Source organism: Topomyia yanbarensis, chromosome 2, assembly GCF_030247195.1.
Source record: "Topomyia yanbarensis strain Yona2022 chromosome 2, ASM3024719v1, whole genome shotgun sequence".
NCBI classification, from domain to species: domain Eukaryota; kingdom Metazoa; phylum Arthropoda; class Insecta; order Diptera; family Culicidae; genus Topomyia; species Topomyia yanbarensis.
In genome coordinates, this window is record NC_080671.1 from 22,053,996 (window position 1) to 22,064,714 (window position 10,719).

At 35.5% G+C, this 10,719-nt stretch overlaps 1 protein-coding gene across 6 annotated transcripts in view; it reads right to left on the reverse strand.

Moving 5' to 3' along the window:
- Nucleotides 1-10,347, reverse strand: part of LOC131684502 (paired amphipathic helix protein Sin3a) — a 52,467-nt gene extending 42,120 nt beyond the window's left edge. For 4 of the 6 annotated variants that reach the window (XM_058967441.1, XM_058967440.1, XM_058967436.1 and 1 more), the window contains exon 1: nucleotides 10,031-10,347. The gene's annotated coding sequence lies outside the window, so the exon portion shown is untranslated. Of the gene's footprint in view, nucleotides 1-1,725; nucleotides 2,080-3,190; nucleotides 3,390-10,030 lie in introns of those variants that run through there. The other 2 variants (XM_058967438.1, XM_058967439.1) reach the window with 2 other exon arrangements.
- Nucleotides 10,348-10,719: the final 372 nt, after the last annotated feature.

Here is a 10,719-nt window from a genome sequence, read left to right on the forward strand (position 1 = left end):
TCTTGAGTTTCGAGGTCGTACAATATACACAAAACAACAGGGAATGAAACGTTAAAACATTACATCGTAGATTGGAGCACAACAAATAGAGTAACTGTAAACAACAATTTTAATTTAGCTTCTAGGCCAGCGTTGATATTTTTTTTGTTCACAATCAACAGAAACATGAAACTGAAGCGCCATCAAATTGTGAGAACGGTCTAATCTGAAGAAGCCGGGGGGGTCACCTCCTTAAGGGGGCTTAAAGTAAATAATTAGAAAAAGTTGCGAGGCTATATCTAAGGACCAAAGCAGAATATTTTAAGACCTTCGTTTTATTGAAAATACAGAAAAATATATGTCCCGATATTACCAATGTCCCTGTTTTATGAGCTTAAAATTCGCCAAGGGGCCGATAAAAGTGGGTCTTCACTGTACAGTAAGATTCCGTTTTTGGCACGTTCCGTTTTTGGCATGCTCCATTTTTGGCAACGAAAATGTTCCGTTTTTGGCAACAAATGTGTTCCGTTTTTGGCAACATTGTTGTTGTACATAGTAAATCTTTTACAAAATGCTCATACACATTTAGTTTTAATGATTGATATCACTTTTGACTTTTTTTCCAGACATGGGAGTCATATTTACTACATTTTATGGGGGCAGGCATAGCAAATAAAATTATATTTGCTGATTTTCTTCTATCATTTCATTTCATATCACATATTCTTATATAATTACTGTTGTTGTAACATTTATGATGTAACAAATTGAAAATAAAAGCTTTTAAAGTAAGGTTCCATTTTTGGCACGGTTCCTGTTTTGGTAACTGAAAAAAAAATATATTGTTGCCAAAAACGGAATCCTACTGTATTAGTAAAATTCAATGAAATTCTGATATTAACGTCCGGGGCAGGTTCTCGTGGGGCCGAGGGACTAAAATGTAAGTGCATGAAATTACATCGTTTAGAAGACAAAAAGGACTTTCAAGATAAAAATTTCTAATTCAATATTGTCGATTACAAGTCACTGTGATAATGTTATTTGTGGCAGGTTTTAACCTTAATGTGCCCTGCAATAATCCTTAGCACATTAAAACATAATACTAAAGAACGCACTTTTTGTTGGACCGTTCTTGCATTGAATGGGTCCTTAAACTAGTTTCTATAGTTTTAGGTATATTATATAATCAAACTGGATTAATTAAAATCAAGATGAGTAATAAATCTCATAAACGGTTTTAAAGTCGGTTTTACAGAAAAAAGTAAAAACGACCAACTCCATCGAAAATTCGATATTGTGCGATATCAACCCAAAAAACTGCTAGCGTAATAATATATGTTCAATGTTTTCTAGACAGAAAAAGTGGGGGAGTTATCAATGGCTTCCAAATTTAAAAAAAAATGTAAAGCGCTTTTTAAGAACAACTTTATTGTGTAAAAAATAATTCTCAGAAAACGTAAGATCGAACTATTCAAATAATCTACATTTTTCAAACCCGGATAAAACCGAGCGCAAAACAGTTTCAGAATATTCACTTCGATTAGCACGGATGAAGGATTTAAATGATGTGCGCTAAAATATTGCATTGAATGCTTCCAAGCAGCAGCATACAAAGCGTCCGAAAATGCCAAATTCTACTGAAAAGACGCCCCACCCAACCCAGCCGAACGAGCACTGATTTTGTGAGTTGGTGAGATTTTTGTCAAATCAACTTGTCGTTGACTTTCTGGAATACATTGTACGCACCTGTACTCACATGACACCGGCGTTGATCGAAAAATGCCTTTTTTCATAATAGCATACAGAACTTCCTGTGCAACGTCTACAAATTTTGACTTTGCTGTGGTAAATTTTCAGTCACCTTGCACAAGCACCAAATTTTAGAGCACTCACGCCACTGATAAATGGAACAAAGCTCGCAATTCAATGCAACACGCTACTATCGGACTCAAAAATACCGAATACTCTGTCAGAAACTAATATTGTACACCAGTTCAACAAGAATAATTAAAAATTTTCACTTTTTCACTGAAATCACCAAATTTTTCACTTTTCCTATCGGCTTTGTTGCGTATCTCTGCACTCGCCGTCTCGGCTGTGAAGATTTTTTTTCTCTGGTCTCACACCTTCAGAGCTCGCAGAAAACACGTACACATCGTACTCACTTTACTGTTTCTTTCGGCCTACAGTATGAATGAAACAGTGTTCGTGTACGGTACTGGCGTAGTAAAAGGTTCATTCGTAAATATGCCTATCAGACACCAACACCAACGAGCCGCTTGACTGTGGTAATGCGAACCGATATGCGCATCTCGCATCAATACACGGCCAAACGGTTGTCAACGATTACAGGGTGTTGGTGTTGTCTTAAAAATAGCTCAAACAGGCTTGAATTTACATGTTCTTCCTATTCTCGCAAACCAAACGTTTTCTCTGAATCGCAATTCCCCCTCCTACATATGGATCCAACAATCCCCCCACTCATCCCACAAGGCAATTAACCAACTTTTCCGTAGTCTGGCGTTCTTGATCGGTTTGTATCAACAATTTGAGGAAAAGTTCACACATCAAGTTATCAAAAGTATGTTCGTTCGATTTGTAACTCTTATAAGACTGTAATTCATTATATAGGTGATTTAACTATCAAGTTTTGAAATATTGGCGACGTTTAAGCCATATGAATATTAAACATACGTAGCAAAGTTTTAAAAGCACTTTTCAAATTTTAAAAAATTAGTGAACAGATTCTAATTTACTATGCTTTTTATTTACGTTTACAATTTTCTTGATTCTTCTCAAAAAGTCTCTCCTAACCGCGAAAACGAGGCCCTCTCTGGGAGGTATACCGTGCAATCACTTACACCCTTGCCGCTGCCAGCTGTGTGCAACAAGAGTGTACACGTATTTATTTATAAATATTGCCAACGCACACTCTTGCACCAGCAAGCCAACGGTCATCACTGTATTTGTGCCCTGTATGAGACTTGAGGTGAAGAAAAGTTAACAAATAAAATTGCACTAATTTCTAAAAAAGGCATCAAATTCTTATCATAACCAACTGAACCATGCCTAGTGCAACTTTTTGCAAGTTTCTATAGGAATCAACTATGAGAAAACTGATAAAAACCGGAATCTGACCTAACCATTTGTCACATTCAATGCGTCTTTTCGCTGCCAGGTCACAATCGTCATCAAATTTTCTGCCACTCACCTGTATTTTTTCCATGAAAATAATGGATAACCCTTTGTCGGTTTAAGCAAATCACACTTCCCTACCAAAAACACACTTTCAACACCCGGAAAGCACTAAAAACTTCCCTCAGAACTTTTGATCAAATCTGAAAGTTGAATGAATGGACGCACTGAAACTCACTTCACAACTTTCTTTACGAACAACCGGATGAAGACTGGCCGAGCCGAAGCAAATGTTCAACGCAAGCCTCGACGGACAGTGACTCAAATGAAGAGGTATGCCCCGTTCGCCTCATGCGCTGCCACAGGCTATAGAATCGTGACGTCATGGGATACACATATCAACGAGGATGGTTTGTGTAGACTGATTTTTACATGAAAAGACTAACGAGAAAAGGAAAATGTTGTTGCTTTAAGTCAAAAATGGATTGTGTAATTAATAATCAAATTGCCTATAAGATTTACATTAACAGCAGGCTTTGCTAACATAAAATAATTAAGCGATACTAATTTGATAATCAATAATTTAATGATCAAAAACAGGATTCTTGAGCATTAGAAAATAACTATAACTATACAAAACTATAACCTTATGAGATTTTATCAGACCAATGTGTATTTTAAGCTGACAATTTCGGGATATTTTTCCCTTTTCGAAAAAACCAAATCTGTTGAAATATTCTAACTTAGCTTCTAGAGATGAACCGATACAACTTATTGTTATGTTGCACAAATTTTCGTTAAAGGGGTAAACTGACCAATAAAAATATTCTTTTTATTCGCAAAATTTACATTTATTTGAGAAAAATGTGCCCAAGAATAGATTTGCGCGATTTTGGCCTGCCTCGTCAGCTAGAAGCCACCAACGTTTAATGTATATCTAATTATTAATAACTTTTTCATGTGAATTGACTTAATTTTCTAGTTTTTTATGTAAGTAGTTGTTACTATTTTATTTTCATCAGCTTTAAAAGAAATCTCTTAATAATCCCCTTTCTTTAAAATTTGTTGTAATTTATGGATTATAATAAACCAAACAATCCTCAGGAATTTATATAACATTCTAGAATCAGACCACCTTTAATAAATCTTCATCTTTTAATTCTTTACGATAATTTATTGTGACTGAATTCAATAGGCTGATAAATCCAACTCAAAAAATTAATAAAACCAGACAAAAATTGAAGGCTGGCAAAATCGAGTCTTCGTTTTTTTAATATTTGTCCACTAGAACTATCGATTATGCTAAGATACTTTCAATGATATTTAATTGTACATCTACAAATCCAACGTATTTTCAAAGGGTGTTATTTTCATACAATGAAAATCATATTGATGTATCGTTGCATACTGGGCCACAGATGTAATCTAGCAAGAAAAAATTACAACTGCGCGAGCTGGAGATTTATAATAGATTTGAGATCTTTGACAAAGCTTGCTAGAAATATCCAAATCAATCGCAAAAATTTCAACTATGAGTCCTCGTGGTCTCTCCCACAAAGTCAACAAATCTAATTGCCGAAAACATCAGAATACCGCAGACTACTAGCTTTATAATAGAGATATTGAGGAAAATTAATCAAGAATACAACTCTTTGCCATTATTTCAAATTATTCTCGATAAGGTGCATAATTTTGAAAAATTGTGGTTAACTTTAACAAATGTGAAAAATTTCTCCGACCGTCATGTTTGATTTGAGTAATATACGAGTAAATTGTGTGATCGCAATTTAAGTAGGAAGAATTTAGTTTCTTATCGTCGTGATAGACAAATTTTTGTTCGTTGCCGTTTCAGTGCAACACGGAGTATCGTTAAGTCGCCAGTTGCCGTGCGTGCTTAGTTCACCGTGCAGTTTCAAAACCACGAAACCAATCCCTGAAACCTCTCATTTCATCGTTTTATTGAAACATTCTAAAGAAAGTTGTATCAAAGTTTTAAATGCACGGTAAGTGGATCCCTTCACGCACAGTTAATAGTAACATATAACGGTGACTGGTGACTATGACATATACCAAACAAATTTCCTCAACTCCTTATTCTCGTTTTGTTGCAAATAGTTTTATATTATTTCTAAACTGTGACGTATTATGAAGATATTTTTACGGTGACTATGAGAGCGGTTATCGTTTAGATAAAAATAGGGCTTGAAGCCACGCCAAATCCGCTTAAACGTATTACAGGTGACTTGACGGCACAACTAAAAATGTCGTGAATTTTGCTACAAATTTGAAATGAGTTTTCTGATACATAACTGTTTCCGGAGACTAGTACGAGATTATCTGTATTAACACCAAACAAAACCTTAAACGATCAATGGATTTAAACCAAATAAATAATGGGACGGCGATGTTTTGCCATCAAAATTATTACAGACACTACAGTTGTGTCGATTTCGATATACACTCAGGTTTTTTTACGCGGGAAACACATGCCGCGTAAATGAAAACCGCGTAAATTTTAAAATTCGCGTAAATGAAAACCGCGTAAATTACAAAATCCGCGTAAATTACAAAATCCGCGTAAATTTCAAAATCCGCGTAAATGAAAACCGCGTGCATTTCAAAATCCGCGTAAATGAAGACCACTTAATTTAAGAATCCGCGTTAAAGGGAATTTCGTTGATGGATACCGCGTAAGTTCCAAAATCCGCGTAAATGAAAACCGCGTGAAATTCAAAAACCGCGTAAATAAAACCGCGTAAATTTCAAAATACGCGTAAATGAAAACCGCGTAAATTTCAAAATCCGCGTAAAAAATACCGCGCGAAGAAAAACCGCTTAAAAAAACTTGAGTGTGTTTGGATTGGATGGAATTGTCAGTTTGACCGGGATGCAATAAGGTATAATGATTTATTTTAGTTCTATGTTTTCGTGATTTTTATAAATGCCAAAACAATTTCTTGCTGTAATTTGTTCTATGGCATACATACATACATGAACGAGCTATTTTATTATTTTGGCATAGGAAATGTCTAAAATCATTTAAAATCTAGAATATCTCCTGTGTAACGAAACTATGTAAGGTTTGCACGCTTATAACTCCGCTATTGCTAGATGGATTTTAATCATTTATATGCCAGTCGATTCAAAAACGCATTACTTAAATATTGGTAATAATTTAAGATTTGTGCAATAAAAGTAGCCTATTGAAACTCGGTAAAATTGAGAGGTTCACAAAAAAGGAACATTTCCATCGACGAAGCAGCTATTTCAGGCAGAGCCATCAATGAGCAGCACCTTAGCGGTTCAACCAAACACGAGAAGATATAAATAAAAGTACCGTGTGTCCGTTTAAATCAGTTGTTGCTTTTATCCCAAACGAGCAACATCATGACTAAAGCATTCGGAAGGTATAGTAAGCGGCAGAGAAAAATCATGTCAAAATACGGAGAGTTGAATAGTGTTACGGAAGATACTTGGAGGAACTTCTTCCCAGGACTCCGCAACGGCGTTCGCGTGGTGAGAATGCGTCCGACAAAACCTTTTCCCTCTGGACTGTATCTGCAACATTATTCGTTAAATCCGGCCTCCCGCGAGGAAACCATATCGGTCCAGTAACGTTCCTCCTTTATTGTAATGACTTGAATTTCGAATTAAATGGATCCCACCTTTTCGTCACTGACGAGATGAAGATTTTTCGACCAATACAGGATTCAACTAGGGCCAAAGTTCTTCAGAGTGAACTGGACAGTTTTAGTACTAAATAGAGTTGTTTTAAACCAGAGCAAATGCTCAATTATCAAGCTGGCACGGAAGCGTCATCCGATTCAGTTCAACAATTAATAATTTAATTCGAGGGTTAAGGATCTTGAAATCATCTTGGACTTGGCTCATGTTTGGCTCATATTTTTCACATTTATTTCAAATTAAACAGCAAGAAATCTAGAGAAATTTTTCAATAGGACGTAACTAACATTGAGAACCTCTCTTTGTTTACTTTCTCTTTCGTTTATTACGACGTCATTACAACACTTCGCACTAATTTTCCAGTACATATAGAAAGCCGACGGGTTTTACTAGAATAATTTGCAAAGAGTAGAGCAGTAAATGTTGAAATGGCCGAGTAATGAACAGAAGAGAAAGACCCCAAAGAGAATCTCTCATTGTTACTTACGTCCTATTGAAAATTTTCTCTAGATATACTCTTTGCACTGGCGTGCAGTAACTCTTTAGTCACAAAGATGTTTCCTACATTGAACAGATTATCATAAAAAAGAAGTACTTTGCGTTGGCCCACGACTTTTTTCACTAAAAACACACTATCAATGAATTGTGCCAAATTAAACACACAGCTAAGTCCACACAATCACCCCTATCGTAATAATTCTGTATTACCTTCATAGAACTGGACGTTAAGGGCCATCCAGTACTTGAACAAAGTTAATCACTTAAACAATACTAAAGATATATGTTCAGACAGAGCGAGCCAAGTACATTTCATAATTTACTGGGGATATATATTTTGATGGGGCTTAGAGGCAGTTTAATAAGCTACCTTGTAACAAAAACAACTACATTATGATTTGAAATCGATACTAAGATGTTCAGTAATCTCAACTTCTTACTTTTAGATACTTGGCACGCTCTATCTGTACACCGCATTATCCGATCAACATTTCTATAACATAAAACGACAGAAAAACCAATCGATATGCATTTTAATATAAAATTTCTAGTATTCTTTGAAGGCTGGATAGAAAAAATCTCTAACGCAGCAAAAATTGAAAAAAATGCTTTAATTTTGTATTCTTAAAACGAGGACTCTTTCCAGTTTTGCTGTGATTGCAAATATTTGGTCCACGCTGTCCGCATACTATTCTGCATTACCGATTTTTCTACATAGTCCGAGCATACTTTCCTTGCAAGCTAGTTCGTTGCGTTGATATCGCATTTTTAAAAATTGTTCTCTTGAGAAACATTACACAACAGATTTCAACTGCCGAGCTAAGAAAACTGGCCAAAAAAGTTTTTGTCCATTGTATTTTGAGGTTTAAGCTAAAAAAGGTTGAAACTAGCTACTGATTTTCCAGCCCGTTTTTCCGCTAATAGATATGTGACCGGCATATCAAGTATCTGTACAGTCATTGATTAGGATATGTTGCCAAATAAAGGCATAGTAGTCTCACAGCTGGGGATCGCCCACTGCAATACTGCCAACATGTGCCAACAGCTTATTATACAGTTTCCTACCACGTGCTTATTATTGCTTAATGGTAGAAGAGGTCAGTTCCCCAAACGCCATATGAAACCAACTCAGGGACGAATATAAATTTATCCACAAAAATTCCATTTAATTTTTCATATATGATTTTTTTTTATGATTGAACTATGCACGGTCCCTAGATACAAATTTCAGAAAAAAATCGAAACGGTTGCCTAACTGTAACAACCTCGTACCCTCAATTCTTAAAAAATATGACCTAAAAAAATCGTTTTCATCTAAATCAATACATTGGACTTTCGAAAGCATATGTCTTGCACTTTTCTTGGAATAAATTTTCTAAGGATCGTTCGTTTTTTTCAAATGTGTAAAACTTGCTCAAATTAGTATCGCATTCATAAGTTCAGAAAAAGTGGTTTACTTTTACAAACTGTCTCATCAGGTCGAGCAAGTATCAGTATTTTTAATGTGATAAAGCTTCATCAATTTCTAGTGACTAAAAATAAAGCGAAAATTTATCATTATATTTGCTTAGGCTTTAAGATTTATTTGAAACATGGAGTTTGGTTTTTCGAATTTTAACCTATCTATCGACTTACTTAGTCAACTAAGGAGCTGCGAAACCTTGACTATGTTTCATCTTATTTAAGGTTCAAGTTACCATTTTTAAGCATGTGTTAGAATTGAACGCTTGGTAGTGTGCGTAGGAAAATTTGTGTTCAGCTTTGCCACCGGATTATCCATTTAAACCTTTTCAAAACTCTAAAAGAAGAATATCAGTCGATTTATTAGATCATCACGATTCAATTCATGCAAAATACCTGCTGGAAAAACCATCGGCTTAGCTAAATGGTGCTTTTGAAAAAGTGGCTGTAGATTTTTCATTGCGCAGTTGTGTTGCGTACCCCAGCTCGGTGTGGTAGTGTGATAAAAAATCACAGCCACTTTTTCAAAAGCACCATCCAGCTAAGCCGATGGTTTTTCCAGCAGGTATTTTGCATGAATTGAATCGTGATGATCTAATAAATCGACTGATATTCTTCTTTTAGAGTTTTGAAAAGGTTTAAATGGATAATCTGGTGGCAAAGCTGAACACAATTTTTCTTACGCATACTACCAAGCCTTGAGGTAACTTGAGCCTTAATAAAGTTATATGTTGTATATAATTTCCAATAGCAAACTGAAGAAACGTGTTTAAAAAAGTTTGACATTACAGATTCAACCATATCCCCATGGAATTCGCAAATCAAGATAATTTTTTTCGACATCATCAACAGAACAATTTTAATTTCGTGTTAGACATATTAAAGCCTTTGAAAAAGTACGATCATCAAACACGGTGATAATTAAGTTTGATTTATTTCCTTGACCTGTGAAACAGTATAAACTAACTTACGTGGAATGAAAAAATGTAAATTAATAGCAATATTACTATTAATTTTTTGATAACGATCGTATAAAAAATCGCATTTTTAATTAGATTGCGCTGTTAATTCAGTTACACGCAAAAAATAAGCACACCTGCCATCATCGTCAAAATTAGATACCTTGCGCCAGCGACCAAGAAAAACAAAATGGCGCGTACAAAAGCAAAAATCAACTTGTTTTTCTCGCTCGCTCTTCTCTTGCATACCGATTGCAATTTATGGATTATCGGTTTTTATATAATTTAAAATATAATAATAAAGGTAAACTTACTGCCGTAAATCGTTGAAATGTGCTGTCGAAGAACTATTCACTTTTGATTCTGTAACTACATATTTTTCACTAATCACACCTAACCTTCAACCACTTATTTCACTACACGGTGTATGGCATAGCGATCACAGGGATGAAAATCTCGATTATTCAAGACCATCATTCCAAATAAGCAATCAATTTAAAGCACACTCGACAGGCAGAGTGATGTAGCACACTTTTCACTGTTCGTAAGATGAAGAAAATGGAAAATTTTCTCGGTAAATCGAAAAATCCGCGAGACTCACAAAAGACGCACCGAACGCTTCGACAACACACTAATGTTTGCAAATTGCAAAAGGACATGACAGCCAGGGTGGCCAGATAGAATTCCTTAATATCGGTAGGGTCACTAAAAGTTTATCGGTAGTTATCGGTAGGCCGGGTTGTTGTCCCAAAAATGTAGTGTTGACATACAATTGTAAAATAAAGAAAACACAGATCTCAGACCAAATCCAACCCAAAAAATGAATGTTGAGTAGGATGTGTCCAAAATCAATAAAAATCGGTAGTTTTCGGTAGGGATAACAAAATATCGGTAGTTTTGCCTTGGTCGTCTGTGAATCGGTAGCGAAGGCCAAAATCGGTAGGACTACCGATAAATCGGTAGGTCCGGCCACCCTGATGACAGCGGCAGCGCTAGGAACAAG